Genomic DNA, 13,833 nt, shown 5'->3' on the forward strand with positions numbered 1-13,833 from the left:
GTTCGCTCAGCTTCTTGAATATATATTCTGTCATTCTTCATTATGTCTGGAAAGTTTTCCTCTAGTAATTCTTCCGCAACTTTTTCAGTGCCTTTACTTGCTTCTTCCCATTCTGGGATTCCTATGATGTGGATGTTATTTCTTTTAATGGTATCCCACATTATTCTTATGCTTTCTTCTTTTCCCTTCTTTTTGGATTCTGCTTTTTTCTCAGTCAGATCTGTGGTGACAATTCTATCTTCTATTTCACTGATTCTGCTTTCCATCTCTTCACATCTATTCGTATGTCCCTTCATCATGTTGACAACATCAGAAACCTTAGATTTCATATTTTGTATCACAGTTTCTTGTTTTTCCAATGCCTCTAATGCTTCATTTGTTTTCTCTGCGTTGTCTTGGATTGTTTTTTTAAGCTCCTCCTCATCTTTGCTAGCACTGTTCTGTAATTCATCAAGTTTCTTTTTTATGCACTGAAAATATTCAATCATTGTTCTTTTAAAATCAGTATCAGAAAGATTCATCAGGCTTTCTGGCTCCAGGAAATCCATTGCTACTGTGTCTTCTTTGGGGGTTGATATTTGCTTTGGGCTGGTGGGACAAGTGAAGCACTCTGCTTTCTATGGGCCATTGGTGTGGCAGAGTTCTTCACGTCTGAGGTGGTAGCTGGTTTTTAATTTGACGTCACTGCTTCAGAAGAAGGTTGGGCAGAAACAAGAGTAGATGCGTAGAGGGTGCATGCACACTCCAACGCTCACGTGAGTGGGGAGGGAGGAAGCACACACTGATACACATGGGGGGGCCTCTGGGGAACCTGCAAATTGTAGGCAGAGGGGGTTGGGAAGGCTGGGTCACAAGCCCCGGACCAGCACTCCCTCCGCTGTCCTTGCAGATTTCCCCTCATTGTCACTTTTATTAAGTAGGGTTTGGGGTTGTTTTTTGTTTTGGGGTTTTTTTTTTTCCTTTCCAGTGCCAGACATGGCGAGGAGTGATTACAGTCAACTGTTAAAACATTTGCTTGCAACATATACCTCCTTTACCACTTGACCCCAAACTGACTCATTTTGTGTGCTTTCTTTCATTCTGTCTTTTTTTTAATACACCACCACCAAGACTGGGTGGAGATAGTAAATGTAAGAGAGATGAAGGGGGAAGAGTCCAGGAGGCCAGAAGAGGAGGAATGCTACATGCCACAGTAAGAATGAGCTGTATTTAATTTAAAAAATGGGGGAAGGTACATACCCCACAAATGATACAGTATGAGTATACACAATTAAATCCTGAATTAATTATATTAATTAAATAAAATAAATGACTGAAGGTTTTTACTGTGTTTGATGTCATCACAATGGAAGGCATAAAAAGTGGAGTAAATCAACGTTGATACAGGCCAATCTAGTCCATTAGGCAAGACGGTGCAAGAAGTCATTTAAATTAAAAGTGCTCTACCCTTACCTAAACTGCTGGCAGACATGGAGAATGACACAAAGATGAACCCATGGCGCTTTCTGCATGTAGCTATAAAAAAGTGTTGTCAAACGGCACATTGTTAAACACTGGAAAGGGATGTCACAATGGACCTCTCTCTTTTATAGATACGAATGCTAGAGTCAACTATCTCAACTAAGCAGGAAGTGGGCTCTTCTGCCGGGAATGCCAACCCTAATTGACTTTGTCTTGAAATAGATATAGATTGTTTGTAGTAGCTGGAGCAGCGATATTTTCCTTGGGATGCCAGGCTGTATGAAGTGTTTTCTTGTTGAAGTCTACACTGCCAGCACTTGTTTCATCTTTCAGTTGCCACTTGCACAGACTTTGTGTAGCTTCAGAACAATGTGAGGTTTGATGTTTTCCTGGGGTGTTTCTAGGGGCATTTATCACTTTGTGTTCCTGTCAAACATTCTGAAGAAATTGTTGTGAGATCCAGTCATGACAACACTGTCTGATCCATTCTAGCAACATTCAGATTTGTCAAATATTCATTTTCACATAATTAACAAAGTTTACTTCTGAGGTATTCATGTACCTGGTTTATTTCCACAAGTCTGTTTTCCATATTTAAGTCCCAAAATTTGACTGACAAATAGTCTCTAGTCATCATATATCGACCACTATGGCTGAGTTTTACATCAGAAATAGAAGAGATAATTTCAGAAAAAAAATCACCTGTTGCTGGGATCTTCAGGTTCTTCAAACAATTTAGAAAGTCTATCGCAGAAGGCAGATGCCCTCATGTCACATAAACAAGTCATTCCTTTACTGCTGCTATATCTAAACGTGTTACAGCTGTTTGGATGGTATTCTGCTGCTGTAATCACTTCCGTGAGCTCTTCCATATTGGAAGGCTTAATGTTAACGATAATTCGCAAATCATCTGCAGATAAATAGATTTCTTAATCACTATTAAGAGGAATAGAGTTGATATGTTATGTATGAGCACTGGCAAATATTCTTCAACCATTAGATCCATGAGCCTAAAGACTGGTATTCACAGTTTAGTAACTGTAGTTGTTGTTGTTGTTATGTGCTATCGAGTTACTTGTGACTCATGGCGACCCTATGTACAAGAGCCCTAAACGCCGATCTATCCTATGCCAACCTTGCCATCTCAAACACACTCATTCCCACCACTCCAATCACAGAATCGATTCATCTCATAGACGGTCTTCCTCTCCTGAGCCGTCCCTCCATTATCACAAACATGATATCCCTCTCCAAGGACCAGTCCCTCCTTGCAACATGCCTAAAGTATGTCAGACAAAGCTTCAGAATCCTTGACTCCAAGGAGTATTCTGGCTTTACCTTCTCCAGGACAAACCCGTCTGTTCTTCTAGCAGTCCATGGTACTCAACACTCGTCTCCAGCATCACAGCTCAAAGGCATCAATTATCTTTCTATCATCCCTAGTCACTGTCCAACTCTTTGATGCATAGCACGTAATTGCGAAGGCTATAGCCTGAATCAGGCGCACCATAGTCTCCAGCCTGACGTCGTTGTTCTTCACTATTCTTGAGAGGTGCCTCACAGCTGAATTTCCCAATGCAATTTGTCTCTTGATTTCCTGGCTGCTGTTACCAAGAGTGTTGAGTGTGGAGCCAAGTAAACTAAAACTGTTAACCATCTCAATCTCTTCATCATCCATACTGATGCTGCCAATTGGCCCAGTGGTGAGAATCTTTGTTTTCTTGATGTTGAGTGTCAACTGAAGGCTGCAGTCCTTGACCTTCTGCAGCAAGCGCTTCAGGTCCTCCTCAGTTTCAGCGAGCAGGGTTGTGTCATCTACATAACACAGTTTGTTGCTGACTCTTCCACCAATCCTGATGCCACATTGCCTCTTACAGCCCAGCATCTCAGATGATCTGTTCTACACACAGATTGAAAAGGTATGGAGACAAAATACATCCCTGATGGACCTCCTTCTTGTAGGATCTCTATACCTTTTGTCTTCCTCTTTTAAGTTACAACCTTCTGGTCTTTTATCTCTTAAACTGATTTTCCATAATTTTACTGTTTTCTCATTGGTAGACAATAAAAACTGAGCAGCATTTTTTCTGCGGCAACCACCTAATTTTGTTGATCTTTTCTTCTATTTCTAAACTTTTCAAGCAGTCAAACTCTGGTTCACGGCTCTGGAAGGTGCTGTAAACATTATATTCTCTTCTGCTATGAGACTGGATTTTGTTCTCCTGCTCCTGTTGAAAAATGACAACTCTACCACCTTTATCTCCTGTTGCTAATAATTTTCCAGAAAGATTAGATTCTACTGTAGAGATTATATCTGAAGGTAATGTTGTCATGAGAGTCATGGTCCATAGGGTAATTTCCAGAGCTGTGTTCTGGAACCAGTCTCCCTTCTTTTTAACTTGTTCCTTGATAATCTGGTATCATTTTTTGATAAAATGAAATTAAACCATACCCTCCTTCTGCTACATCATCATCGATAGCTCCTTTCATCTGAGAAAAACACCACTGAATGTCATTCCCTCCTCCAGCTCCTGCCATGTTGCACTGCAAATGGTAACCCTTCTGGATTTCTTAGGGTCTCTGCTTCCTGAGCTCACCCCCCTCACCTGAGAATGTGGGTGGGGTAGAGAGGGCGGATGGCAGTGGATGGCACCTGTGGGGGAGGGGGGCGTGGGTGCCCAGGAAAAAGGAAAGAGGAGCGAGCAGAGCAGCCTGCAGGATGTTGGATTTCACTCTAAGGTGTCACCACCTTTGCTTTTTCTCCAAGAGTGATGGTGGCAGTAATGATGGCGGTGGCGGCAGCAGCAGCAGGGACAGGTGAGTCCACTTTCCTATTTCATTTATTTCTTCTCTAATTTTTATAATTTCAGGGTTTTTTAAAGGGTATCGGGTATTCTTGCTGTTCTTTTTCAATTGTTGGAGATGTTGGATTGGAGAGTCAATGGTCATTTGTGTTTGCTTATTGCTATAAACTGACCTCTGATTACTGCTTTGGCTGTTTCCCAGAGGTTTTGGTAAGTTGTGTTTTCATTGTCATTTGTTTCAAGAAACTTTTTATTTCATTTTTTATTTCTTCTTCTTTTTTATTATTATTTTTATCATTTTTTGTGTGTGTGTACCGTCAAATCAGATCTGACTGGTACAGGAGGAGATCGACCCTCCTTCTCCAGCAGAGCATCTGGTGGATTCAAACTATGTACCTCTGGGATTGCAGTGCAATTTCTTGCCAGTAGGCCACCAGAGCTCCCTCTCATTTTTTATTTCTTCTTGTACCCACTCATGTTCAAGCAAGGTGTTGTTCAACTTCCAATGTGTGATTTTTTTTTTCTCCTTTATCCTCTTGTTGTCTAATTTTGTAGCATTGTGATCTGAGAAGATGCTCTGTATATTTCTATGTTTTTTAATTCATTGATTCTTGCCTTTTGGCTCAAGATGTGATCTACTCTGAAGAACGTTCCATGCACATTGGAGAAAAGGTATACTGTGCTTTTTTGGGGCACATTAGCCTATAAATATCTATGAGATTGAGTTGGTTTATTGTGTGGTTTAACTCTTCAGTATCTCTCTTGAGTTTCTTTCTGGTAGTTCTATATTTTAATTGTTAAATTTTTACTGAAGTAAAAAAAATTGGCTAAGAATAATATTATCAAACGCGCCAATCATACAGAATTTTTTTTCTAACAGACTTTTTACTAGAATTGAAACTTTTGTTCTTACTTTTGAGCAATGATCTAAAATGAAATGAACAAAAGTGTTAATACATATGCAATCCTCATATGTGATACAGGTATACAATCATCAGAGACAATAACAATACAGCTTTTACTCCAACATAGTACAAGTTTTACTCATCAAATACAACTTCTACTCAGATACAGTACAAATTTTACTCATTAAATACAACTTCTACTCATGAGATATAGCACAAATTTTACTCACCAAATATAATGCAACTTCCACTCATACAATGAGATTTGATACAGGCAGCTATAAAAGCGCTACAAAGAATGGAGAACAGAGAGCTTCTGCTTCCGGTCCTATAGAACGAAGAATGGAGAGCTTCTACTTCCATTTCTATAGTTTCCTGTCTAAAGTACAGAAACCAACATAGGCACAACTATGCAACAGATTCAGATTTGGTGTGGGCGACTCACATCAAGCCACTCACCCAGATTGGAATGAGCAGCTTATGCAGACCCACTCCCTGGTAGCCAGCTACAGGTGAGTCTGAAGGTCCCTTCGTGGGTCACCAAAATGTTACTGAATGCAAGGGGTTCTTTCTGTAGTCAACTGCCAATAAGACAAACTGATTGCAATGTCCATAAGCACTTTATTACAAATCTATGGAGGACAGTGGGTGAGCCTCAAAGACTGCCTCCAGAAATGATTTTTTAAAAAAGACTACATAATTGAAGAGTATTGAGCATCCCATGGACTGCCAAAAGAATATCTTGGAGAAAGTGTAGCAGAGTATTCCTTGAAGGCAAAGATGGCCAAACTTCATCTTTCATACTTGAGCATGTTGCTAGGAGAAGTTATTCCTTGGAAATGGACGTCGTGCTTGGAAAGATGGAAGACCAGCAAAAGTGAACTGCCTAATGAGAAAAATTGACACAGAAACTGCAGCAATGGGCTCAATTGTATCGGAGATGATGAGCATGACACAAGATAGGATAGGACTCAGGCCTGTTGTTCTTTTGGTCTCTATGAGTCATATTTGAGTTGACAGCACCTAACAAGAATAAAAACAGCTAGAAGAGGAGCACCCTTTATTATATCTCAGGTTCTTGCACTGATAACTTCCAGTCCAAGGGGTGAGATTGATGTTTTGATACTTGAAGATTCCCCAAGGATCTTCACAAAGGCCAACAGATAAGATACATTCATCTAGAGCTGATAATGAGGAAATCTTCTGTGAATTCAGATTTCTAGTCTCCTAAACTGTGACAAAAGAGATTTCTGTTAAAGCCATCCATGCTATTTCTGCCATGTTCCCTGTTCTGTACTGTAGAGTCTGAACCAAACCATAGCTGAATCTCTGGTCAGTTTTTAGGGGTAGTTAATTGCACGGGAGAAGATTGCCCACCCTTCTTCCATGGAGCAGCTGGTAGATTTGAACTGCATGCCTAGCACCAAATAGCTGAGACAATTATGGTTGCTGTGTGCCATCGTGTTGGAGCAGACTCATAGTTGACCTTCCAGTGGGTTTTCAAAGGTTTAAATCATACTGGAGTAAATGGTCCATTTTTCTCCCTTGGAGCAGATTTGGAACTGATTGCCTTAGGGTTAGTGCTAGACCTTCAATTCCTTTACTACTAGATCAGCAGACAACAAGTAGCTATCACTGTTAGGATTAAATTAATAAAACTTATTTTCATAAAAAAATACTACATAACTAACAATGTATAAGAGTTCCTATGTCACTACATCCTTTCCAACATTCATTACTTGTTGCCATGCTAAACTTTGCCACTGCTACTGTGGTAAGATGTTATCTTATTGGGGTTTTTATTTGCCTTTCTTTTATTGCCAGTGATTTGGAGCATTTCTTCATGGGTCTGTTGGCCATCCAAATGTTCTCCTCTGCGAAAAGTCTTTCCATGTCTCTTGCCCATTTTGTAATTGATTATCAGTCTTTTTCTTCTGGAGGTCCAGGAGAATTCTGTAAACTTTCATTATGAGACCCTTGTCTGAGATGATACTACCAAATGTTTGTTCCAAATTAATAGGTTTTCTTTTCACCTTCCTGGAAATGGTTTTGATGGGCACAGAAATTTAATCTTCAGAATATTTCATTCATAAATTTTATCATCTTCAGATTATGCATTTCTGGCTGTGTTTGGCAGACTAGGCCTTCTAAGCTTGATCCCAGTTTGTCTCTTATGAACTTTATGGTTTTGGGCTTTATTCCCAGGTCTCTGATCTATGTTGTGTTGATTTTTGCACATTGTTGGTGGGATTGTAAAATGGTACAACCACTCTGGAAGGCAGTTTGGCATCTCCTAAAAAAGCTAAACATAAAAATGCCATATGGCTTAGATATTCCACTGCTTGGAATATACTGAGAAAATGAGAACTTAGGCAAAAACTTTTAAAAACTTTACCCCAATGTTCACAGCAGCATTATTCACCATAGCAAGAAGATGGAAACAGCCCAAATGTCCAACTACAATGAAATGGATTGAGAAATTATGGGACATTCACACAATCGAATACTATGCAGCACACAGGAGAAATGATTTTGTATATTACTACCTAACTTGGGAGGGACTAGAGAGCATTATCCTAAGTGAACTAATTCAGCCTCATAAAGACAAATACTGTATAAGACCATTATTATAGAATGAGTATGAGGATCCAAGGAAGGGAGATGGGAGCAGAGTGGTGAGGATTGTTAGGAAGGGGAGAGCACAATCATAGGCTTGCAAAATGTAAAGGGTAGAAGGAGGGGTGGGTAAAGGAAAGATCCGGTGTGAAAAACAATGTATACACACTTTGTAAGTAAATCAGTATAAAATAATAGTAATAATAATAATAAAAACCCACTATATAACATGGGAGAGGCTAGAGAGCATTATGCTGAGGGAACTAACTCAGTCTTATAAGGGCAAATACTGCATAAGACCATTATTGTAAAAACAGAAAGATAACTAATAAGATGTGTACACAAGTCCAAAAGGGAAAGAGGAGGGAGGAGCTGGCTGAGGGTGAGGAGGGGGGAAGTCAAGGGGTTGCAGAGGTTAGCAGGTGGAGGAAGAGGGTGAAGGAATTAGGAAAGATCAAGTGGGGACCTGAAAAGACAGGGTAGTGGTGGGAATAGAATAGTTTTATAAAATAATTAGTATTATATTGTTTGCTGTTGTTGTGCACTGTCATATCGCAACCAATTCATAGCTGACCCTCCATCAGGTTTTCCAAAGCAGTTAATAGAATGGGAGAAGATTTCCCATTTATATCAATATTTATGTTATTATGTTGTTGTTGTTGTTACATACTGTCAAATCGCCTGCAATTCACAGCGACCCTGCTCTAAATTGTGCCAACCTTATTGTCTCTGACACACCTACTCCTATTACCACAGTCACTGAATCATCTCATAGAAAGTCTTCCTCTCTTGTACTGTCCCTCCACCCTCCCAAGAATGAGGTCCTTCTCCAAGGACTGGTCCATCATTGCAACATGCCCCAAGTATGTCAGATGGAGCTTCAGAATCCTTGTCTTCAAGGAGCAGCCTGGTTTCACCCTCTCTAGGACAAACCTGATTGTTCTCTTAGCCATCCATGGTATGTATATTCAATACTCTTCTCACACAACAGCTCATCCTTTCTCCTTCTATCATCTCAAGTCATTGTCCAGCTTTCTGACCCATTGCAAGTAATTGCAGTCAGGCACACCTTAGTCTCCAGACTGACATCGTTGTTATTCAGTACTTTGGAGAGGTCTCTGACAGCAGACTTTCCTAATTCAATTAATCTTAAATTCCTGGCTACTGGTAGCAAGAGTCTTGATTGTGAAGCCAAACAAACTGAAGCTGTTAACAACCTTAACTCCTCATCATCTATCATGACGCTGCCAATCGGCCCAGTGGTGAGAATCTTTGCTTTCTTGATGTTGAGCTTTAATTGTTATTGTTGTTGTTGTTGATTGCCTTTGAGTTGAGCACAACTCATAGCAGCCTTATGAGCCTTTTGTTAGGCTTGAAGCCTTTCTATAACTATCGACATTTATCAATGTTTATAGAGTTTCTGGAGGTATGTTGCTTAGGAAGTGGATGCCACTCCTGCTTCCAATAAGCTTTAATTAATATAGTTTATTATATTAATATTAAAACTATTAATATTAGTAACAAGGCTTGGTGGCCCAGTGGCAAGAAGCTGCACTGTAGTCCTGAAGGCATGTGGTTCGAATCCACTAGCTGCTCCACAGGAAAAGGATGTGTAATCTCTTCTCATGTGATTAACTCTCTCTGAAAACTCATGGGAGGGTCAACTATGTATGGGTCAGTTCTGACTCAATGATACACAGTAACAACAACATATTAATATTTATATCTTTAGTTATATATGCATAGATTGGTTTTATAAAACATACAGTATTTGTTTTATATGGAAATGATCATATGAAACACAATATGAATAAAAGAATGTACTCAACAATATACATAAATGAAAAGCAATGTATATTAATTTTTTTATGTAAAACAATATAAAATAAAGAGTTTAAATAAAAAATCAATTAAAAATGTTTGACTTGAAGAAATAGCCTTCATACTCTGTAAACAAATACTGCAACATTCCCCATTTCCTTGAGATCCTTTGTTGAGCTCATTTACTTCAGAATATCTTATATTAGGAAAAAATATATACTTTAGCCCAGGGCAGTTCATAGAGTGCTTGACTCAAAGCATCTAACAGCAACAACAAGAGGAAAAGTTATGCCTTAATTGTAGAAGGCAACATCTAGTTTCTTTTAAGCTTGTATAACTAAAATATGTAAAAATTAAGAAAAATCGTGATATGGAAGCATGAAAAAACTCGTAGCTCCTTTTTCAAAGAGACAGAAGTAGATTAGTGACTTCCAGGACAGGCCAGGAGAGGGAGCTCTGGTAGCATAGTCCATAAGGAGTTACTCTGCTAAACTCAAGACCTGAACCTCTGGAGGCTCAAATCCACCAGATGCTTCTCAGCAGAACAAAAGACAACTTCCATTTGTGCATTTTATAAATGCCTTGGAAACCCAGTAGAGAGTAAATTTTTAAGCGGTTCAGAAAAGGGGGTGGGAGTTTGGATGGAGGCAGGAAGTATTGCTTAATGAGCACCAACTTTGACTGGAGTAACGGAAAAAGTTAAGAGATAGTGGGATAGGGACAAGATCTCTACCTGAACAACGATAGCCGGGGTGGCGGGGCTCATGGCAAAGTAAGCTGTGGAGTCAAGCTGGGAGACAAGAACCCAAATCAAGCACTAAGTTTTGTAAATTGTACTTTAGCCTGCAACACTTATAAGCAGAGTCAAGAATTTGAAATAACCAGGTCATCTGATATGGCCGATTCCTCATCACCAGCTTTCTTAAGTTCTCTGAAACTCCATCTAGCAGCAACAATAATATATATCCCCCGTTCTACAGTGTCTGCTGAGTCATTTTTTAATTTCAGAACACTAACAACTGACAAAAAGAAGATTTGATCACTTGCTATGCATCTGAGAGCTGGACAATGAATTAGGATGACAGTAGAAGAATTGATGTTTTTGACATGTGGTATTGGAGAACAGTAATAATATGCCACAGACTGCTAAATGAACAAATAAGTGTGTCCTGGAGAAAGAAGAGCTTGAGTGCTCCCTAGAGGCAAAGATGGCAAAACTTTATTTCACATGCTTTGGGCATGTTGTTAGGAGAGGTTATTCCTTGGAGAATATATTTGGAAAGAGAAAGACCTTCAATGAGATTGATTGACACAGTGACAGTGGCAATGGGCTTGAGCATGTCAGAGATGATAAGGATTGCACAGGACAGGACATGGTTCAGATATGTTGCTCATAAGTCATATTCCATTTGACAGCATCTAACAACTGAAGACCAGATGAGTTGTGGAATGACATGATACATGAAGAAAGTATAGTTTCATTAAAGACATAAAAATGAAATAAAATGCTAAAATGGACTAACAAGAGAACTTGAAATTTGCTCTTGAAGGGAGAAACTGAAGCAAAAGGAAGAAATCATGAAATAAGAAAGCCGAACTTAAAGATTTCTAAGGGCAACTCAACTCAAAAAAGATAAAGTATTATAATGACTGTGCAAAGACTTGGTGTTAAAAAACCAAAAGGAAAGAACACAGTATTTCTCAAACTGAAAGAACTGAGAAAATATTTAAACCCTGAATTGCAATACTGAATGATTCTTTGGGCAAAATATTGAATGACTCAGGAAGCCTCAAAATAAGATGAAATGAATGCACAAAGTTACTGTACCAAAAACATCATGTCAAGAAGTACCAGATTACCAAGAATGAAAGTGCTAGAAGTACAAGCTACTATGAAGGCATTGACAAAAACAAGGTTCCTGGAGTTTACAGAATATCAACTGAGATATGTCTGCAAATAGACGCAGCCCTGCATGTGCTTACTCACCTACTCTAAGAAATGTGAAAGCCATCTGACCAACTAACTGAAAAAGATTCAAATCTTTGCTCAATTAGGGTAGAAAAGGTAGTGTAGAAGAAGCAGAAAATTATCTAATAATATCATTAATATGATACACAGTAAGATCTTGCTGAAGATATTTTAAAAACAGTTGAAACATTGACAAAGAACCATCAGAAATTCAAGCTGAGCTTTCTTCAGATTATGAATATTTTTGCTTCTATGGGGTCAGCTTACTTTGTTATAAATATTTACGCTAAAATTCAAGACTGCTCCTCTATTAATTCCTAATACAAAATTGGATTAAGCAAATTTTTAATTACTGGTAATAACATTCGGGGGTTTTACCATTGTTAATTTCATTGTTGGCACTTTTCCAAACAAGGTTATGTACCAGGACTCATCAAAATGTATGACAACTAGAAACAGTTCAAGTTCATTTTCAAAATGCTGATTCATTTGAGATAATTACTTCTCTAGAATGTGTGTACATGGCACATAACAACAATAACAAGTAAGGAAGTATGACCAGCGTCATGTTTATTTGTGTTTTCTGGCAGAAAAGGCCAGACAGCATTTGTCAGATCTACATCTGGGTATCTGCCTTGTAGTTTCCAGATGTAAATCAGTGAGTGGATATGTTTGTTGACTTTGGACTTGTCAGCATGCAAAGACAAAAGTCCATAACTCAGTTATTCCAAACAAGGCCTTTGGATGTGTCAACCACTAAAGCTTATAGCCTTGAGATGTTGACTACTGATCTGATGAGGACTTGAACACTACATTCCCTGTGCCCTATCCTGAGGTCTGATGCACAAAGATTTGCCTCTACAAACATATGAACTGTTTCTTGAAATAAAGTTCTCTCTCTCTTTAATATAGTTAAATGGCAAAGCAGCTTGCACAGCAACCTCAGTGAGGCAAATGGAGAGCCTTCTCTTATTCTGGGCCCCACTCAAAACTGTTAGCTTTAGTTTGTATTGTTGTTGATTGCCTTCGAGTCGAGCATGGCTCATAGTGACCCTATGAACAAATGGCCTGAAGCCCCCCTACAACTATCAATATTTATTAAAGTTCATAAAGTTTCCAGAGGCATGTTATTTAGGAAGTGCATGTCACTCCTGCTTCCAGACCTGTCATAGTATGTTATTGTTATGTGCCATTGAGTCGCCTGATATGTATAGTGACCCTATGTACAGCAGCTTTGAAGCCTGCCCTGTCCTGAGCCAGTCTCCCACACACAAACCCCCATTGCCCCAGTTACTGAATCAATCCATATCATGCAGGTTCTCCCTCTCCTGCACTATTTATCCACCCTTCCGAGCATGATGTCCTTCTCTAAGGACCAATCTCTCCTGGACATGTGCCCAAAGTAAGTGAGGCAAAGCTTCAAAATCCTAGCCTCCAAGGAGACACTTGGTTTCACCCTCTCCAAAACAGACAGATTTGTTTTCTTGGCAGTCTATAGTATGTTCACGACTCTTCTCCAGGGCCATAACTCAAAGGCATCTATTCTTCTTCTGTCATCCTTAGTCGTTGTCCAACTCTCTGAAGTATAACAAGTAATTGAGACGACCATGGCCTGGATTGGACACACCTTATATCTAGACTGAAATAGTTGCTTTTCAGCATGAGAGAAAGGTCTATGACAGCAGATTTTCCCAATGCAATTCGTCTTTTGATTTCCTGACTGCTGGTATTAAGAGTGTTGATGATAGGGAGCTCTGGTGACCTAGTGGCAAGAAGCTGCATTGCAATCCCAGAGGTATGTGGTTTGAATCCACCAAATGTTCTGCTGAAGAAGGAGGGGCAATCTCCTCCTGTACCAGTCAGATCTAATTTGACGTTACACACACACAAAATCATAAAATTTACAAGTGAATTTTATCAAACATTCAGAGAAGAACTGTCACCAATTCTACATAAACTAATTAAAAAAATAGAACAAGATGGAACACTCCCAGACTCATTCTATGAAGCAAACATATCCTTGATACCAAAGCCAGGAAAAGACACCACCAAAATAGAAAACTACAGGCCAATATCTCTTATGAACATAGATGCAAAAATCCTCAATAAAATATTGGCCAACAGAATACAATGATGCAGCAAAGAAATAAGCCATCAAGACCAAGTGGGATTCATAACAGGCATGCAAGGATGGTTCAATATAAGAAAAACAATTAATGTAATTCATCATATTAACAAAGCAAAGAATAAGAACCAC

The 13,833-nt window shown here is 39.1% G+C and overlaps 1 pseudogene; it reads right to left on the bottom strand.

The window, feature by feature from the left end:
- Positions 1-1,659: 1,659 nt before the first annotated feature.
- LOC102856713 lies at positions 1,660-3,999 on the bottom strand (annotated as a pseudogene).
- Between the last annotated feature and the right edge of the window lie 9,834 nt (positions 4,000-13,833).

Source organism: Elephantulus edwardii, unplaced genomic scaffold, assembly GCF_000299155.1.
Source record: "Elephantulus edwardii isolate Elephantulus edwardi_28Jun2011 unplaced genomic scaffold, EleEdw1.0 scaffold00298, whole genome shotgun sequence".
Classification (NCBI taxonomy): domain Eukaryota; kingdom Metazoa; phylum Chordata; class Mammalia; order Macroscelidea; family Macroscelididae; genus Elephantulus; species Elephantulus edwardii.